Below are 19,219 nucleotides of genomic sequence, written 5' to 3' on the forward strand. Positions count from 1 at the left end.
ATCCATAACATATAAGACCAAACAAAGCCTCCCTTTTGACAAGAACCATATAATAATAGTTAGGCATTAAAGCACCGTTTACTTACAAGGAAGTATTAGGCTTGGCTGTTTGATTATGAATTCCCATTTATATAGCAGTAATTTCCATTAGTTTAACAATTGTTGTGAAACTACACATCTGGAAGCATAAATAAGAACAGTGCTTCAAAAGTTTGAAGTGCATAGAATTACACTGAATTTTCATTAATAATATACGATGAAGCCAAACATATTAAGTGCAAGCAGCTGTAGGCCATTACAATTTAAATTTAATTTAAGTAATCTCTGGATTGACCTTCTTCAAAAACTGGCCACAGTAGGCAATATAAACACATCATCATCTGTCTTAGAGTGAATTTTAGATGCCAGCTGCATCCTCATAACACTTTATTGAGTCTCCTATGAAAATTACGGATAAGAAGATAATGGGACCAATGATGTTATTTGTTCTTAAGTTTTAAGTGCTATTCATTTTGCATAGATACGGTCTTGCCTTATGGGATATTCATTTGCATTTTTCTGCAGATAGTGTTTTTGTGACTCTAGTGACCTCCCTGTGACTATAAAGCTGGATTTTGTCAAAATGTTTTTAACATTAAAACTTTTACTGCAGGGAATTCAGACTGCTACTGAGTGTAACCAAGTCGGTTCAGTTGTGTAAAAATCAGAATATGCCTCAGAGCATGGCAAAAGCCATTCATTGCATTTCTTTGAAGTGAGGCAATGCGGGTGGATTTGCACAGGTGAAGATTTGACCTCATGCATTTAAAAATAACGACAGGTTTCAAATGAAACAACAAAATTGTAACACAGAGATAAAAACTTGTGCAAAATCATGATTGTAAGAGATGAAAAATTCTCCCATATTTTGATATTCAAATGTGTTCTTTTTTCCAAATCCCAGACAGGTAATTTTTAGGACTTCACATGAATAATGGATGCTATTTAAAATGTTTACTTAAGAACAATGAGTTCATTGTATCAATAATGAGAAGTTTTATTGTGGGCCACTTTGTGATATTTTGAATGTCATGTTTTATACAACTCTTGAAGTCAGATGGTAGAAATCCACTTAATTGTTGTATTTAACCTGCAGCCATTACGGATGGTGGGGAGGGAATACAGGTTGCTTTCTGTTTCTACAGCATCTACCACAACGAGGGTTCTTGAGAACTACTTTAAACAAATAATTGCTGATTATTGCACTAGAACGAAGGGAAGAGGAGAGGCTTCAGTGGACATTTTGCTAGAAAATTGAGAATTAGCTTCAGTTTTATTACTTGAGATATGTTTATATAAATTACAGTATGAAGAATGGCAGCCCCAATTGTCATAGAGGCACCAGAGTCTAGAAGCAATAAAAACAGAAAACGCAGTGTCACAAGGGAAACTAGTTTACCATAAACTAATAATAATTACTTTCTAATGATTTCTGTGTGATCCTTCAGGGATTTTTAGGGACATATTTGTTAAAGAAAAGCTGAAAGCCATTGTATTTCCCTAGTTTTAGTCTTTTTTTTAATTACTGTCCTCTACAGCCTTGGTGCGGTACCTTCTTCTTAAGTTACTATTCACAGTATTTTTTCATGTCCTTTCCAGGGCTTTCTACTTTATTCTGTGATAATATAGCACCAGGTTCTTCAACATAAGTAACAAATGTATATTTTCTCTCCTGCTTGACAGGATTAAATCTTCGAAAGAAAATTTTGTTCAAGTTAAGGTCAAGTGGAACCTGAGGAGGAGTGGGAAATGTTGAGTGAAACAGAAATTACAAAATTCATTTTGGACCAGGCTGAAAAATGTTCGTATATCTGAAAAAAATCTGGTCTATGATATTTCAAGACTTACCTTTAGTTTAATCTTTGTTCAGATTTTGAAAGGAAAAATCATCAACTTTCATTTTGAAAAATGTTTTACTTCTTTTTTTTCAGCCAGAGTTACACATTCAGTTTGGCCTAAATTAACTTGTAGCGGTGGTCTCCTCCCCTCCTAAAGCTTTATTCTTCCAGTAAATGTAATGTTAATTGAAAAACATTCACCAGCTCTATTACTGAATTAATGGAGCTGGAATTGCTAACGGGACACTTCCCTAAACAGTAAGTGAAGTTACATGCCCATGTGTGACTCATGGAGGGCATCAAAGAACATTTTAAATTTATCTGAGTGGCCAATGGCCACGCTTTACAGAAGAAAACCAGCCAGCAATAAACACACTGCTTTTTGCCAGAAAGAAATATATCAGGACATGATTTTTGCAATCTCCACATCTCAGTTAAATATTATACCATATTATTCTCTACAAGGATATCATTTTAGTGAGACTAGAATTATTTGCATACCCGCCTTCAGCTGTTATCATCCACACTTCATTTTATTTTATTAATAACTATTTAAAAAATAATGAAGCACAGTCAAGACGCTATAAACATTATAAATATGTTTTTGTGCTAAACTTGGTCAAAAGCAAACTGGATATTTAGCAATGGTTCTTAAATCATTAAGATACAGCATTATTGCCCTTCTGCATTATATAAAATTATTTGGCATTCACTGATCATTTATAGACATTTATAAATATATCATAAATAAAAAGCATTAAATTATCATTAATTCATTTTGCTAAGGCAAATATAAAAGATTTTGATTAAAATTGTTCAGGTGCAGAGCAAACCTTTTCATGTTTGTTTTATTCTCTGCTCAGTGTAGCCTTGTCCTGGTGACTTTTGCATACTGCGGTATAGCGTTGATCATGCATTGTCTTTGTAGGCTTCTTAAACATTATTCACTTAGGCAGCAGGTTAGCAAAGTGAATAATAGCATGTTATTTTATTGATGTAAATGAGAGACACTTTCACTTTGCCCCAGGTGTTAGTTTGTATTTACATTAGGAACGATTATCAGAAGCAGATGTCCGAACCACGCCTATTGTAGGGAGCTATTTAGGAGCTGAGGCTATTGAAAGTAGGATCCACCCAGCTGCAAGAACCATCAGACAAGAAGCAGCCAGGTTTGCTTGCTGTCGTATTTCTTGCAAGGTACTTTCCAGACAGTCAGCCTAATCTCTGTTATTTTTGTCTCTTCTCATACAGAAGCTGGATAGTGCTGTGGCACCACAGGAGCCAAGTGGAGCCATGGTACAGTGGCATCTTCTAGTGGTGAGAGTATTTTTGTAGATGAACCTAGACAAAATCTGATGCTGAGACTGTCTTATCTCTTAGCCCCAATGGCGCATTCTCACACTAGTTCTTACAAATAGCATGATAAAAATCCCATTAAAGCTGATGAGAGCTTTTCCTTTGTCCTAGTCAGTTTTCAAAGCAAAAATCCTAAGCAACAGAATAAAGGCTCCATAATCTAATAAATAACAAAAATTACCCTGCTAGGAAAGCAAGCTTTCTTTGTGCTCCTTGTGGAGGATGGAGAAGTCGGTGTTTCTTCCATCATCTGTGGCCCTGAACATGAAGGACCACTGCATACTATTGTATTCTAGCAACCAGCTCTGCCTCAGTGTTGTAAGAAGTGGCTCCTTCCAGAACTCTGGTCTTTTCAGACTAAGTCAAATTGCAAGGTAATCCCAACTTTTTTTCTCCTGCAGTTAATAGCCATGTGTAGTTTAAAAGGCAAGCCTTTATACATTGAGGTCTTGTTTTCTAATGATGACTGGGAGTGACTTTATGCATGAACTGTGCTTGTTTCACTAATTGGATTGTTGCGTTCAGCTACTGTGAGTTGCTTTGACAATACCCAGTGGACCCACCTTCTGTGGGCAAGGGTACAATCATGATGCATCAGTACCACTGCAACAGTAGCTCTGTTAAAACCAAATTTGCTGACCATTCAATAAAGGTCATTCTCTTTGTGACAGAACAAGCCAGCCAGAAAAGAATTACACAGCTTCTGGCCAAAAAAAAGAAAGAGTAAGGGCACCATAGCGATATTTTGTCTTCTAAGATCTCTCCCTTTTTTCCCTTGGGATTCTTTCCAAAGAAATAAAGTGTATTATCCATGTGACTTTTTGAGAGAAAGAATATTTGAAATAGCCTTGTAGCAGTACATCACTGAGGTCAGTATGTACGTGTCAGATACAGGTGTTCCAGTTTTATTTACCATGCAGTGTAGAGGGATGCAGTCTGTATATCCACCAAAGTGAGGAAAAGCTGGCTTCCACCACATTCCACCTGAGTGTGGAACAACTGCTTTAGCGCAGTTTGAGAGCTGCCGCATCAGAGGCTTCGTCTCTCACCTTCCTTTGTGCTAGTAACGGTACTCAGGAAGACCTGGGAAAGAAGCCACAATTTTGGTCTTCGGATGCCAAGAAAAAAAAATTAAATCACTCTTTGAAAGACAACTACTGGTGCAGAAGCTCAGTGAGTACTGTGAGGCAATCCCATGGCACCGGAGTGTTAAAGGTGAACGCAGTGTGTGTTTGAAGATCATGCGCAATATTGCTGCTGTGAGGAATGATGTGTGGGATACAGGAACTGAAGCTTCAGTAGAGAGTGAAACCTTTCTCATGTTGTCAATAATGGATGTTTATTTAAGAGGAAAATCAAGCAAGAAAATACGAATGTCTGATATCAAGGAAGAGCTTTCCTGTGCCACCCTAGATGTTCAGCTCTGTGCAAAATTCCTAGAGAAGTCAATGGGAGATGTCTAGTGTATTAGACTTTTCCATACTGCTTGAATCTGATGTCTTTTGGCCATGAATTGGTCTCTGTGACTTCCTAAGAGATTATAATTTGGATTCAAATTTAACCTTTCTTTCTTCTTTGGACATTATAAAAGCAACTTTTAAAAAAAGATCTAAGTTATTCCTGATATGATGTGAGAGCTACATACTCATTTCTTGTCAACAGACATGAGTTTCCGCTTTGGTAAGTGCTACTGGTAAGAATTAGAGCTCTGGTGGTTAAAGACATCCATCAGAAGGAAGCTGAGAAAGACAAATTGGAGTATGTAAAGCTGACAAATAGAGCTGAAGAGACGTGATTTCCAATTTTTTATGTATAACAAAATAAAATATTGTTTTGCTGTATCTTTATTAATTTACTGAAGTTAGCCAGTACAAGTTAATTTTTAACTTCAAGAGATGAGCCGTATTATTGTGTTCAGCCAGAAATAATAAGCCACCAGCACAGTGGAAAAACTATGGCATGTGCAGTGCAAAAGCCACAGAATCATCTTGCTGATGTGTGTTTAACTGTGCAAGCAGTTTGGTGTAGCTTGAATGTAGCTTGGTGATGCTGTGAATGGCAAAACTCCCTGGAACGCAGCAGTGTTGGAGGAGCGTTCAGTGATTGAGTTCAAGCAAATTACTTTGATTACTTCGCTTCAAAAGATGTATGTACAGGTCTAGACTGTAAATAAGACTTCTTGTAGCTGTTAACAGGCACTGTGGCCAAGTTCTGAATGGCATGGGATCCTTCCTGTCATTCAGGTTTATATGCTTAGATCTAAACTCAGTCTTTTTTGTGAACTCTTTTAGGAATAACACATACTAATCTCTTGGGGAAAATGGAGGAAGTAGTCGCAAGTGATCTCTGAATTCCCACAAAAATTCCACATGGCTTTAGCTGAAGCAGATCTAGGCTAATGTGGATTGCCAGTATTTTAAAACTCTTTGCAGGGAATGGAGAATAGCTGATCTAGAGCATAAACAGTTAATTTAGCTGTGTTCCTGCTTCACTCCCAAGGTGTTACAGTTCCAGGATGTAAGAGGGAGAATAAGATATTACTGTATGTGGAAAATGAGGTGGTGGTGTAACATGGAAGGCTGAGGAACTGGAAAGTCAAGTTGTTTCTCTTCTGCTGTTCAGAATAGATAATGGAATAAATCCACTCCTCTCCAGAGTCCTGAGTACAGAGGATGTTTGGGAGTGTGCTTAAGTCGGGCTGCAGGTCTAAGTGGTTTATCCTAGAGTACCTGAACCACTAGCGCAATGTGTAATCAATGGAGGTATAGATGAGACGTGCTTAAGTGCATGGTAGTAGGACCATGGTCTCAACCCTGTGTCTTTCAGCATGCTTTTATTTTTAATCCTCCCTCAGTTCCACATCATCCAAAGTGATAGAGGTGAATCACAATGGGGGAACTAAAAGCGGTGAATTGTAGCGGGGGAGACAACAGTGCTGTTTCTGAAAGACAGGGATTAAGACGCCAGGACTTTCACTACAGGCAGAGACAAAAGGCTGTCCAAAGAATGAGGACAGAGGTGCACAGTGTTGACCTTTTAAAACAGGGACAAATTTTTGCTGCATTAAAAAAAATAAAAAGAAAAAGAATCAGTGAAGTGATGGGACATGCTCCGGTGAGCAAGAAAATCTGGCATTGAGAGCAAAGACCTCAGTGAGAGATGCTAATTGTAGCAGTACAGTTAGAATGTGATTCTTGACCTCTTAATATGCTATGGTATATAGCACAGTCATAATAATCCAGTGTTTAAAGAAAATGCTTTTTAAATGTTTTCTTTTTTTCAGAAACAGCAATAATAGAACTTTTCACTGTAAAAAGAAAGGTGTTGGCTTGATATTTCACTGCAGGGGAGGGGTTAGTGTTGAGTACAATCAGAAGGGACCAGCTACCCTGAGTAAGCACAGGCATTATATTTTGAGCCTAGAACATCTGTACATTAATAATTAGCAAGGTTAGATGGAAATTTTTTATTGAAGTCAACTCCAGTAGCTCACAGGCATGACCGACCTGGTTTTGCTTTGCTTTTCATACCTGCACAGAGATAATTACAGTGGCAAAAAGTGTTAAAATAAAGAAATCTTATTTAGTTTACTTGGGGGTAAAAAATAAAGCTAAACAACAAGCACCACCCTACTGAAGGAGGGCAGTGGTGGAATGAGAACCTTTGTTTTAAAGTACTGATTTGCACAGAACACTTACAACCTTTCCACCCTATATACCAGGGACCTCCCTTGTTCTGTGCAATCTTTCTCTGCCTGAATGACTACAGTAATGGTAGACTGAGTGATCAGAACTACCAGTGCTTGTGCTTCTAGCTGTGTGTATGATTCACGGTATATTTTCTCCTTCAGATTAGATAATACTAAACTTTTTGCATATTTTATCATTGTAGTTTGCTAACCATGCAATCAGATTTGTGAGGCTTTGGAGTCATAGAAGAGTAGTCATGCATCAGCTTAATATCAGAACAAATGGAATAGAAGAGTTCTTTTGTTTCACTGAACATCGGATTGAATATTCAAATAGCATATAAACATTTTAAATAATAGCACACACTTGGCAGTGTAATTGGGTGCAAAGCCCAACATAATTGGAGTACTGAGGCTGACTTGTCCCAAGGATGTGTTTGTTACAGCTTCCTAATTTTACAAAACAACTCTGAGAAAACATTGAGAACAATTTAATTTGAAACTATGAAAACAGGGTGTTTGCAGTTCACATGCAACCCCTTCCTTTCATAACAGATACTCTGCCACTCTGCAACCTTGGCGGGGAATTTTCTATCTCCTTTTTCTTCTTCAAGCTAATAATTGATAGTCTGTCTCAGATATGTGTACATCCCATTTAGTCAGGCAGTCCTTATCTGTGCACTTGTTGAACATGTTGCAATGAAATAACTAATTAACAGCGTATTCTGTGGAGAATTCTGTGCCACTTTTTAAGCAGGCCGCAGAGTACATACTCTGAGAAGCACATACCCTATTTTCTTAAGTGATTTCCAAAGGCACACAGAACAGGACTTTCAGAGGTATTTAGGGTTTCAACATACACATAGTCACATTGTGAAAAGCACCTCAATGCGATCTATGCTTGGCTGCCTTTTAAGTTAGTGGAGTGCAGGTACCCCACACGCTGAGATTCTTCAGCATCTGCATCTTAATTGCCTCTGAAAACCTACTCCTGGCATCCTACCCAAGTCACTTGAAAATGAAAGACAGATACCTGTGAAATTTTTATGTATCCTGCACTGTGAAGTGAGCTTGTTTCTGAGAGGGTTGTAGGCAAAAGTATTAGCTGTTTCAAATACTCTGGTTATTACCATTTCTAGATCATTTAACAGAATCTTTACCATTTACCATGTGCATGAACAAGAGGTTTGGTTGGGTTTTTTTAATGTTTATCGATAATATAAAACTAAGAAACACTGTTTTATGTATTCAGTGATTTTGCAGTATAGTCACGGATATATATGGGTGTGTGGTCCAGCAGCAGTTAATGAAGATCTAGTGGCCTTTAGTTCTTGAAGGATGTGTAACCTTTTATTGATACCATTCCATGTTAATGGTGATCCAGCAGTGTGCACTTCTATTATGCTAGTTTTTGGGACAAACTTTGGGTGTATATGCCTGTCTATCAGCAGGTCCTTTATATGCAGGACCAGTTTTTGCCCCAGGTGGTCAATATGGTAAAGCTGAGCCTCTGCTGAAATTGCCTTTGAAGTCATATAGGTTATTCCCGGAGTCTAGTTTCTCTGTGAAGCCCATCATACTGGTATTTCTAAACCATCAATTATCAGAGCAATAAATTAGACAAATCCTGTGACCTTTTTTTTTTTTTTTCTTTTCTGGATAGATCAAAATTCTATTATGCCTTCTTGTGCAAATTCCATTTGTGGAGCATAAAAACGAATGGGATGGGAAAAAAAGGGGGGTAGGGGGAATCCAATCCATGGGAAAAAGTCCTGGAAGGGAGAGTGCTTTAGTCACAAGCTATCTTGGATGTTGTAGGGAGGTCTGGATCCGAAGCCCAACCCTTGCTGATGTGTGGAGCCAACTCCAGGAGTGCTCTCTCTCTCCTTCCTTTCCCAGCTGAGCGCATCAAAACTTGGAGAGATGAAGCCACATCTGAACTCTCAAATCACATTCCTGTCTCTACTTAGCGAATATTTATGCTGAAACGTTTGCACAATTCTATATAATCCAGCCTAATATTTCACCTGAGCTGCCTTCCTGAGCTAAACCAGGAATAGTGTATTCAGTAACTGACCACAGATGCTTAAATCTGGGGGTTTTTGCCCACCTAAGGTTACTGGCTCCAACGCCTGTATTTAGAAGTTGCAAAATACAAAGCAGCAGCCAAAAAATATTCCGTGTGTTAGCAGAGAAGGGATAGCTAATGCGAAAATTCTTGATGATTTTGAACATACAAGGAAGAGACCTCTGGTATTCAAACAGGATTATAAAGTTGAATAATAAAAGCAAGTCATTGTTTTCCCTTCAGTTTCTTTCTTCAGTAGCAGGTAAAGACCTAGGAATGTCCTGACTGGCAATGGGTAGTCTCTGCTCTGTAGGTTAGACAAGTCTGTTGTGTGTCACCACCCTGCAGGATAAACCAGGTCTTTTTGATACCCAGAACATGATGCTGCAAGAAGTAATGATGTTAGGTCACTGATACAGAGCACTGAACCAGTACATCCTCATTGTGCCACCTCATCTGCATGAAATGTTTGGAAAGGTAACTTGTTACCCCCAAGCTTTATGCTGAGTGAGGTGGTGTCTACTGATGCCATGCTTACTCCCTGCTAACTTTGTACGTTGTCGTCCTGTGGCCTCGCCACAGGAAGTCAGTATAAAGCAGGTTGAATTATATATTCTGTGCTCTGGTCAATGCCATACAACTACACTTGTATGTTCAAGCCCAATTCAGACCAAATCTGTATTGCCAGGTGGCCTAGGAGGTGTACAGACCTGTTTCAAATTAATATGAGGCCTTGTAATTAATGAATGCATCATTGTTACAAAGAGAAATGCTCATACTGAAAAAATATAGGTAATAGTGCTATTTAAAAGCTCCTTGTTAATAGCCATTGGCAAAAAAAAGGCAAAGGTAGTCAACTGAGTGACTAAAAAGAAAGACACATGCAGACTGTGAGTGTGGATCCATAAATTATCATTTATATTATCATAAAAACTCATTTAAATTTCAGAATATTTTTAAGATCTGTACTCACCCTTTGATTGCTACATTTTTTTCAATGTTCAGAATAAATAAAAGGAAATTAACTTACAGGTTGAGACATGAGACACATTCCAGCTGCAAGGGCAATTAAAATGCTGGAGACCAAAGGGTGAGATGTTGATGAAGAGAGACTTTGAAAGGCTGATAGCATCTGTTAATGAAAATTCTCAGAGGCAAAAGATTTGTTTGCTCAGGTAGTTTGAGAAACAGAAAATGTAGATAAAGGTTAGGGAGAGAAATAAATATTTTTCTAACATGATTGACTGAAGGTCAGATAGAAAGAATAATTTTACTATGTTTGAGGACAATTCAACTAGCATAATTTTTTTCCAAGACATTTATCTGAGGTGAATCCAGTTGGGTTTTTTTTTCATGATGAATATGTATTTCAATTCATAGCCTGATTACCATAATCTCCTGTGATTGTTTCTTCAAAGGAATAATATTTATCATTTTTTTAGACTCAGCAGTTCCAGACGTGTTTGTGAGAGAAGGCAGTCAGCAATACTCCTGCATGCTCGTGCTAAAACCCCTATACGTATCATGGCAAGGAATTAATTTTGTTATCAATAATTTTAAGTTTGGTGCATACATTGAAATTACATTTTTAGCTCTTTAGATGAATGCAGTGATATGTGAGGCCAAGTTTTATCTATTTTCCAAATCCTCTGCTGTTGATAAGTGGATATGTTTCCTTTCTCCAGAACACTTAGTGCCTACAGCAGCGTAAATGCACTAGTGTTGTCTTTTGGCTAAAAAAGTTATTTAAGCCTAGGAAAAAAATTCATTTTTATTTCTTTTCCCAGATGATAATTCCACACAAAACCTTCCTTTCTAACTCTATTTGTAATTGCATTACAATCATGTAACTACACCTGTAATAACAAAAAATGCTTTCTGTCAGTAACCCAGTTCACAGAAGGTTGGGTAGCTATTCAGTTTAGTCTAGAAGATAAGATATGAGGAAAATGTATTCTGAGATACCGTACTGATGTGTCTACCGTATAATTTTGGTGGCTAGCATGTTTGTAGGCAGTACAGGAATCTTTAAAAGTATATGTTCAACTATATTACAGCTTCAAATAAAACTAAATCTAGGTATGAATCAGGAGAACCTGAATTTGAAAATGGGCTCTATTACTAATTTTCTGTATGGGATAGGCCGAATCTTTTTTTTATTCTACCTCAAATTTATTGTTTCCCTATTTCATATGGGAATGTTAACAATAAATCTGTTAATTTGTAGTGCTTTCAGTGTTGTATAGCATTGTTGTTAATGTTATTACTGTTTTTGTAAGAAATTTGTGAAAGCTGAATGATGCAAAAACGTGTTATGTGAAGTGCACTGCTTTGGGTTAAGTGTAGATCAGTCCGTGGGAGCTGCAGGCCCGCGTGTTACGTACTTCTGAAGCAATGAAGCTGGGCTAAAATGTGTCATGAAGGCAGAGGTACATCAGGAGTTTTGCAGCCTCATTGAAGAGAGGAAGGAAATCCATATAGCTGTATCAATGCCAGTGGGAAGGCCAGCACTAGCATTATATACAGGAGCAGATCTTTTGTTTCTGAGATAAAGACAGTGTTCATTGCACCACCTCGCTCAGATCAGCCACAGTCAAACCATGAGAAAGGTAGTTCAACAGCGTGGCTGGTCACTGAGAAGCAGCACACTGTCGCATTGTCAGGTGGCTTTTCATTTTCTGGTTTTCTCCAAGTCATACGATATAAGAAATATATCTCCTTAAAGTCAGTATTGTCACCAAAAGATTAGTTAAATTCTCCACATCTTGCAACATCTGCGCATGCTCCGATTTTGGTTTTTTTAAGCTTTACCTTTGAGAACCGGCTTCACATGGAATGTGCTACAGTTGTTTTGCAGACAAGTTAGGTTTTCTTTTCCAGCCAGATAATTGCTAACGCTCTGATTCCTAATTAGAATCTTTTTGCTGAGATAAATATGTAAACACAATTAGATATGTATTTTTAATGTGCAGTAATTAGCCCCATCAGCTGAGTGCTAGTCAACACATTGGGGTTTTTGTTCTCTTTTAGCTTTTCAATTGTAGGTAAAGGTTGTGAGTGATACCTACATGGTGATGCCTTACATAGCTTCAATTTTTAATGTATTTTCTTCCATTGATTTCCATGCATGTTGCAAATACAGAAAAATTAGACAGCATCTCTCTCTCTCGACTAGAAAGAGAACTTAAGAGACTGTCATCCAAAAGTGCCTGAATTTAAGGACAGACTAAGGCCAAAGCATCTCACTTAGGCCTCGCTATGGTCAACTTTATGGCATCTGACATCAAGGGGATTATGGCTGAGATATTTTCTATCCATGGTGGCTAGATCTGGTTTCTTCAGTAACCAGTGGACAGGAGTAATGGAAAAACCCAGCCTTGATATTCTGAAAGAAGTGGTTGGTAATATCTGTGTATCTTGGTTTCTTCTTTTTTAGTCCAAGAAACTTCTATTCTGATTATATCATTCAAAGGCTTTTCAGCTGTTGCAAGCAGCAGGGCTTGGGGTGGATTCATTCTAGCTTGCTCCATACAAGAGGCAGTAAGTGAGGCTGCAAAACTGTGTGGTTGTGGGATGGAAGTGCTCAAAGGTGAATAGAAGGGAAAGAAGCCGCTACAGAAGGCTGCATCTAGGCACAGCCTTGATATTTTATTAAGTTTATGGTGTTAGCTTCCCGATACCAGTAGGGTGCAGGACTGTACTCAGCAAATCGTTTATTTTGGATTTGCTAATGTCACTTGGAGCGTGTCCTGGCTAGAGAATTCAGGGCACTCAGGAAAATTGGTGTTGGGCAGGAATATCATTGGAATTGAACTCCCTAGATTTGCATCGCACTGGATGCATGACAGTACCGTGCTTACTGCATAGTTTTAGGTTTTTGGCTCTGCTGGACAGAGACAAAGCCTTGGACTCGGTGTAGAGCTTGAGAAATGAAATCTCTCTGTCCTAAAGCAGTTTAATTACTTTTTTATTCAGGTGTCCTAAAGCTTGGAAATTAATTATTTCTAATTATAATGTAGTTTTACCATTTTTCCACTTGCATGTAAAAAAAACATTTTCCTTTTTTGAGGGCTCTCCACTACCCCCAGACCCATGTCTCCCATATCTCAGAATCCTCTGGTGACAGAATGCCCTCACAGCTGCCTCTGTCAGCTTTCTGATAGCATCAGTAGCAAAAGTTCTTAGTAATAAGTACACAGAGGATACCCTACAGCCCATGCCCACTGGACGACACAATGCTCTTCACCTTCTGTCACTCCTCAGAATACAGGATGCCTTTCTCTGATTTTCTGTACTAATTCTTCTGCCTTCTCTGCACAATTGTTTACCTGTTGTATCTTCCTCAAGCAGAACATGCCCTGGTTTTAAAGTGTTCCCATCTCATCTGTTTTGTTACTCCTCTGCATCCAGAAACTACAACTGCTCAATTATTATTCCCCTGGAAATATTTAAAAAATATTTGCAAGAAAAGCTAAAACTAGAACAGAGCTCGTTCAATAAACTTTGGATCATATTGCTTTATTGAGGTGTACCTATCTGTCCTACACCAGGAGGCTTGCCCACAGCATTGTGAAAGTCATATGAATAAGCCCCGTACGGAAGTGACAGCATTGTTTACAGCATCTTTATGTCTGCCCTTGGTTGTTGTACTCTTTGATCCCTTTCTACATTATTCTCATTTTACACTGGCACAGCTTCATTCAAAAACACTGAAGTTGCACTGACCTAAAACTTGAATAAAGTGAGGGGTGAGGTAGATGCAAAGTTGTTATGAAAGAACAGATCAAGGTGAAATGCATTCAGGAAAAGCCGTTTTAAAAGAATACCAAAACAAAACAAAAAGCCTCTCACTTGCATTCAAGAGATCCAAATTCCTACATGTTTAGCTGTATCCTGTCCTGAGCAAATGTGGACCAGATGGTTCTTGTAAATTCTCATTTAGAGCCAGGCAAGTTCACGTTCACTCAACCAAGGTGACATATCTATTTGTGTAGATTTGTCTGTTTATTGATGACAGGTTGCAATAATGTAATATATGTACAGGGGAAACCAGAGGTTTACTGAATAGAAAAAGCAGAAGAAAACAATAATGCTAGAGCGTGCTTGCTACTTGGTCTCGAAGGTTGTCTGCTACGAGAATAGCAGAGCGTAACACTTTACGTGCTGGTTACCAGTCAGAAGTGACTGGATCAAAAACAGATGGAATGCAGTTATTCTACTTTTATTTAATAATTTGAATGTCCATGTGTTAGACTGAAAGAGTGCTCCAGTGTGATAGTCATTTGCTGCATCTCTTACTGGTGACTAATTTAGTAGCTTGTTCCTTGCTTCTTCCCCAACTATAAAATTATGAAGTAAACATAGGTTATGCAGAGCATATTTGTCTAACTGATGTGTTTGGATTTTGAATGATGGGGAGTGTTTTGGGTTGGCTAGTTGGTTTTCACTCACGCCTAACATGTTGATCTGTTTGCTTTTAAATTAGTTCTAGGCTCAGTGCCAAACACACAGAATATCCAAGTATATCTCAACCTCTGGTATGCTTGAAATATGGTATATCATACCTCTGGTATGCTTGAAATGTAAGCTGGCGTCATAGACTTTCTGTTTGTCTTGGGGAAGTACTTGCCTTGATGGCCTCCTTTTTGGTGAGTTCATTGTGCCCTTGTCAAACACAGCTCCACGCTTAAATCCCTGGAGCTCACTCACAGGCCAGAAGCTTAGTTCTTCATATCATGTCCCGGATACGTGGTTCAAAACACAAGTATTCAGATCAGAGCCGATGTTCATTCAGCTGGGACAAGCATGTTGCATGCCAGGAAAATATACCCCTCAAAGATCTTTGGTATTCAGCAAGGCAAAAGAAAGGCGGACTGCAAGCACACGCCCTTTCATTTCTAGTAGGAGGCTAAGGTCTGAGATCTTACCAGGAACATTCAGAAACAGAGTGATTTACATAAGTGGTAATTTTTTCTCAGTAAGTACTTAGGTGCCAACTGTGAGGGCTCACGTGATGCTACAGATGTTCTAGTGTGGTCGTTTACTCATGACACATTAATGATTGCTGTTATTTAAACAAGAGTATTTCAATGATGTGGTACGTAGAATTTCACATGGCTGAACAAACCGCTCAGATGAATTTTACTTATGTGGGTGTGGGAAAAGTTTCATGAGCTTCCATAGATGCAAAAGAGTAAATGTCCTCTTCACCTGTGTTAGTAGCATCGTTGAGAGATGATTGTATCATCTGAGACACTGAGGTACAGGCTTTGCTTCCCTGGCAGAAGTATGAAGATGCTGAGTGAATTTGTGTCTTAGTCCAGCTGCAGGCAGGACTGCCTAGAATGTAATTCTGTCTGGATTGTTTAAAGTACAGGGAGAGCATTGCAACAAATAATACCTTCCCTGCTTTGAGGGAAATTTATATTGAATATTTTCCCTCTTTGCAAGCTTCAGTCAGCAAAACTCAAAATACTTACTTCAGCTCACTGAGGGGTAAGCTGGGCACTTGTTTTGTTCTAGATTTATTACTATGTCTACCTCCAGCCCAATCATTTTGCAGACTGTTTAGATGAGGCTTAGCTCTTCTAAATCATCAATATTTTAAGAATAAGCCAGACAATGACACATTTGAATATTAAGGCCAGGATTGTCTTAAGATTTTAGTAGGTGCAGATCAGATTGACTTGTGAGATTGCATTCAACGATGACAGGAGCAACGCCTTCCCAGTACCAGGCTAAAAGGGACCAAACCATACTATGGGTCTGTTACATGATCTGGCAAGTGTGGACATCACCATTGTGTGACCAGACATATTTGTAAATCAGTAACAGCAACATGTCCATAACATAGTGCAGTGAAGGGATGTGGTGCCACCAGGCGAGCTGGCCTCAGAAATAGTGCTTGCAGAAGAATGCATGCCTCCCATCCTGCTGCTTTTTCACATGCAAGGTATGATGAAGAAAAAAGAAGTTGAAAGATCAGACTGGGGTCTGACTGAATTTTTCCTGTTGTCTATATTTGTGTTAATGACTATAGAGTGAACAACCTCTGAACTTTAGCAATGGTATTATGAAACTCTTTTGAGATTATCTAATTGCTGTCCTAAGAGGGCGTCAGTTTTTCTTGTCTAATACAATATTTTTTGTCTTTATCAATTGAAATAGTAGAAATGGGCAACAGTATTAACAAAAGCATTTCCTGCATGGCTTCTTCATAGACCTGTGGTGAATCATCAGTCCTTTAGTCTTTTGGGACAGATCTGATGCAGACCATAGGAAAACTACAAAATAGAGATAGCTGCCGAGGTTGCCTGGTTCCCTTTAGGGCGAGTGAGATGAGAGGCACCCATGAGAGTTCAGCACCTCCAGGGCACTCAGGGACAAGCACCTCTTGTGAAGGATTCACATGGCATGTTTACTGGAGGGCAGGTAGGGACTGGAAAAGCTCGGTGTACAGGTGTGGTCAGTGACATGCACAGAGCAGGGAAAATAATTTCCCCATTGATTATCCAGGCAGTACCCCCAAAATGTCACAGCTTGCACTGTTATGCTAAGGAGAAAGAAAAGTTCACATTTGAAGATAAAATGGTCCTTTTATTTAGACAATCACACCTAACAGCTTTCGTAATGGTAAAGTACAGCTGGAGCCTGGAACATGTTGGTTACAGAAATATCGCATAATCGGTAACAGTGTAAAATATAGTAAATGGCGCTGAAGGCAATAGGCATGGAGCGAGATCGGAGGTTGGGAGCAGTGAGCGTGTGGTTGTGAAGATGCAAGTGTGCTGCCTTCCTGAAAGCAGGAGGTTTGAACCATGGTTTTGTAAAGCAAGGGGAATGGGCTTTGTAAAGGTCGTCAGAGGGCCGGCCTAATGAGCCATCGCAGGAACGGCAGAAGTGAGCTGGCACAGCACGGATGGTGACCACAGGGAAGATTTCAAGAACTGGCAAGGGTGGAGGGGACTGTGACTGCAAAGACTTGGTGTGACAAGGAGAGACAGGAAGTAGAGAAGACAGAAATGATAAAGCTCTGGAACTTTTTCACACTACAATTACTGTAATTGTATTTTCATGCATAGGAGAGAGGCTGCTGCTCTTCTCTTTCTTGGAACTGAAACCACTGACTAATACACTCGCGTGCAAAAACACACACACTCACACCCACACAAACATGCAATTGCACAAAATTAGGAAAATTGCCCAGCTTTGTTCTGAGATATTCGAGGTTTGACAAAGCGCGCTCTGACTCAAACAATATTTAATGAAACTGGGTGCACGGCAGTCAAGCAATGGCACCTGCTCTCCATCAGCTTCATTTACACCTCTTTCCTTGAGACAATTTGTAAGTTTTCTGAGTTATTAGCAAAAAATAGAGCTACAGATTTTTATAGAGTGTCACTTTTCTATATGTTGAACAATTTTGTTCAATTTTGAGTGAAAAAAATAGACTTAAGGACTGTTTTCTGTTGTTTACAGCAAGCTCAAGGTTCATACTTAGACATTATATGAATGATGAAACAAAGTTATAAATATTCATTACTTCGTGGAATCATATTTTTTTAAAAGCACATCTTTGTACAAAAACGATTTGTAAATCCCCATTAGTGTATTTATGTTCCCACATCAAAATTCCTTGCTTACAGCCAACAAATATCTTAGGCTTAGCTCTTTCTCCTACATGTAATGGAATCAAATGCTGTCACAGACATCACAGCCGTTTTTGTAAAATATGATGTTAAGGAAGACTGAGTTCATTGTACTATACGTATGTAAATGCCTCCCTTTCAGTAGTCTCAGGGGAAAAAAGATGCCAGAAAGAATTCCCAACCAGTGTACATATTAATTGTCACCACCTTTCATGGGATAGTGAAGTGCATTCATACAAAGAAAAGCATTAAGAATCAAGGAGGCTGCACAGGGAAAATGAGGGCACTTGAGTGAGGCTTAAGGAAGTCACATGATAAATTATAATAATCTAACTGTGATCTAGAAAATCATGCTTTTCCTTGTTTGTGTCTGTAATGAGATAATGATGCAGCTCCTATGGCTTCAGTCAGCCACTACAGATTTACAGCAGATCAGACTGCGGCACAAGTTCTTTGTTATCGGTGTACCCATACAATGATACCTGAGTTCAGAATAGCTATTGGTATAAATCGAAGCAGTGAACATGTTGGTCCTCTGTAGCTCAAACTCCTTTCAGTTTTAGAAGCGTAGGGGACTGGTTATCACAGAGCACAATTAATTGATTGTTGATCCTGTATGTTTATGTGTTTGTGTGTGTGAAGATATTCTGAGCTTCTCGAATCTGGCTGTGGATAAGAAATCCACAGTATGACTAAATGATTGGACTGAAAGTTTTGCAAATAAATTATCTGGACAAAAACACAGATCACATGGATGCTTCTATACAAAGAAACCCCACTGGAAACCACTGTGTGTGCTTGAAGCAGATGACCTCTTTGATTGGCATCTGCCCAGATTTGAAACAATTAGAACTGTACAAAAATTTTAATTTCCTGAATCAAAACAGGAAATTCACCAAATTCCCAGCTACACACTATGATAAAGGGATGCAGATCAATGTCCGATGATTCTGACATAGCGTGACTTGAAGGAGATCACCGTTCCCAGTTCCACCACCTTTCACTTAGGGACTTAAGTTCCATCTGCTGCCAAGGCACGGCTGTTCACAAGAAATGAAATGCTGTTTGCTTGTATAATTTCCTGCTGTGCAGTCTTTGGTCATTCTGTGCTGCTCCTCTCCTCTGTTGAGGCTGCTAAATGAGTTGGTATTACCTTAATGAAAGCATTGAAAGTGTGGTTAATGCTGCTAGACTCCATATTTAAAAACATTTTTTGAAATCAAAGTGAGTATCAGTAAAATACTCTCCTGTGGTTTGTGGCTGCAATAACCAGTACAATGACTTAATTGGCATTCCTGTGCAGTGCTTGGATCTTTGCCAGTTAATGACCCATTGCTGCAGTCTGCACAGGCAAATTACCCCTTCTGTCCGGCTCTTCAAGCTGATGGACTTTTGCCCAAGTAATGGCTGCAGGCTCCTATTCTCAGCTGGCACGGACCCCAGCACGACCATAAGCATTCCTGAGAGGATCATAATATGATATATTGGACAGATTCTGATATGCCTCACAGTAATGGATTCTGATACGCCTCACAGTAATATACCGCCAAGCAATTCTGCTGAAGTCAGTGACTTTGGCAGT

General features: G+C 38.9%; 1 protein-coding gene across 8 annotated transcripts in view; it reads left to right on the forward strand.

Annotated features, from left to right (window-relative positions):
- GRIA3 (glutamate ionotropic receptor AMPA type subunit 3) overlaps window positions 1-19,219 on the forward strand; it is a 153,990-nt gene that overhangs the window by 46,239 nt on the left and 88,532 nt on the right. The window lies entirely within an intron of this gene.

This window comes from Phalacrocorax carbo, chromosome 11 (genome assembly GCF_963921805.1).
Source record: "Phalacrocorax carbo chromosome 11, bPhaCar2.1, whole genome shotgun sequence".
Lineage (NCBI taxonomy): Eukaryota > Metazoa > Chordata > Aves > Suliformes > Phalacrocoracidae > Phalacrocorax > Phalacrocorax carbo.